General features: G+C 45.9%; 1 non-coding gene across 1 annotated transcript; it reads right to left on the bottom strand.

Moving 5' to 3' along the window:
- Positions 1–282: 282 nt before the first annotated feature.
- Positions 283–425, bottom strand: LOC142583816 (U4 spliceosomal RNA). Its single transcript, XR_012828661.1, has one exon. It is a non-coding gene; the product is annotated as a U4 spliceosomal RNA (small nuclear RNA).
- Between the last annotated feature and the right edge of the window lie 1,676 nt (positions 426–2,101).

Below are 2,101 nucleotides of genomic sequence, written 5' to 3'. Positions count from 1 at the left end.
AGGAAAGACTGTGATAATCAGACTTATTGCGACGTCGAGCCTCGTGCTCCATAGACGAGGAGGATGTCTCACATACAAGCAGCCAGCAGCGGCCATTTTTGCCGATGGCTATATACGACAATGAGATCATCTGCCATCATGATTGCAGGGAGGCTGTCCAGGACTGCTGGAAACGTAACGTGCGCTATCGCTTATTGGCCTCGGGGGAAGGCTCATTAGCATTCACTAGTCACGGATAGGTAAACACTTGCAACTGGCTCCGCCTTTGTATTCAGTTCCGTGGCCCGTTGGGGACACCCAAAAAATTGCCACGGCCGACGGTATTACACGTCGTCCAGGAGCGGTATTGGTATAAGTTTTCAACTAACAATAGTCGCCCCTCAGTTCACGCTTCATAGGGTGCGACACCGCCTCTGGGCAAAGCAGACACAAACACTGGTCGTGTACAAACACGATTCTTTTCGCCCTAAGTAATTGCACTGCTGCACGATGAACTTCTAGGCAACTGGCGATAGAAAAATTATCGTTAGATGGGAACTCTTTTTCACATTTATCCCAAAAACACTTTATCTTATTTCTCGAAACAGTACGAAATCTGATGAAAACTGCATTTAATTTGTATACAATCCAGAAGCTAAGAGGCAAGACTTACTACGCGGCTTCTTCCCCTCCTTCAGATCACCTCCCCCTCCTCTTTTTTTTTTTTTTTAGGGCAAGGTGATGATACCGCTCTAACAAGCAGCAGGCATGGTCTTCGCCGAAGCGAGTTACCTGTTGCGCTGAACAGCGCTACCGATCAGAGGCATTACATATGCCTTGCGTAACATGAAGCAAGCTTCATAATAAGTTCATACCAATTTATATGAGCCAAACCCGCCACAGACCCCCCAAAAATCGCATTGCCTACGCTCCATTCCGAGCATATTGTTTTTCTAATTAATAATCACTTAAGATGAAATAACCAACTCATTAAGTTGGTTTTCCATACTACGTTTGTGTCCGTCGTTCCCGCCTTTAATGAAATCCCGGCAATAGGGTATACCTGGATAGGCAGCTAAATCACAAGGGTGATTCAGCTTATGGTCAGACATGAACTAAGCAAGATTACTTTGTGTATACGTCAGATTATAATCTCATCAAAGACCCTAAAATGACCAGAAATCTTGTACTGATTATATTTTAATTTGACGATCGCCTCAATCGATCATATGGAATTCCGTCAAGCGTTGCATTACAGACTACATGGTTGCGAACAAGAGTAGATCGTCCCTTAAAACGTAATATTCATGGTTTAGGTCAGTATTCACATAATCATAGACAAAGAATAATACAAGAGAATCGGGCCACTTAGGGATGCATGGCTTTACTTTCTTCCTCACACAAAAAGAAATAATTTTAATGTAATTCCAACATTCGAATTGTTAATACCCTTTTCTTTATCCGCCTAATTTAACCACCCGATTCATGGTCAATCCCCCGACGGGGACATGTACCATGACCACTCGGTGTCAGCAACAACAACAACCTGCAAAGCAACAATCACTATGTCAAAGCGTGAGCGGGGGCCCCCTCGATCTCTGGTGTGGAGCAACGAATAGCGGCGCCGGGGGGTCAAAAGTATTACGCTGCGGATGCACACCGCTAAGAAAACTCATGATGCAAGTGAAACACTGTGCACTTCCTCTCGGAGACCTGATCCACTCTACACGCCAGCAGGGATGACGCCCCACAACCGCTTCTGGAAATGTGCTGCTCAGCAAGAGAAATAGGAAAGAAAATCCTGCCAGTCTGTGCTACTGCTGCTAACGTAGAACACAAAAGTGAGCTAGTTAATTCGTGAGCGGTCATCACGAAGAAAACAGCGCAAGAACAGCACAAGAAAGAGGACGTGGATGTTGCACTGCGTCTTCTTTCTTGTATGGGGATCCGCCACAGCCACTCATTTCCTGAACACGTAAGCAAAGCCTGCCCGACTCTTGGCCAATCCCCGTGAGTGGGTATGCGCCAAACTCATCAAGGACATCATCATCATCATCATAATCATCATCATCACCACCACCACCACCACCACCACCACCACCACCACCACCACCACCACTCA

This window comes from Dermacentor variabilis, chromosome 5, assembly GCF_050947875.1.
Source record: "Dermacentor variabilis isolate Ectoservices chromosome 5, ASM5094787v1, whole genome shotgun sequence".
NCBI lineage: Eukaryota > Metazoa > Arthropoda > Arachnida > Ixodida > Ixodidae > Dermacentor > Dermacentor variabilis.
Note: the sequence above shows the minus strand (reverse complement) of the source record. Positions and strands in the feature narration are given on the sequence as shown.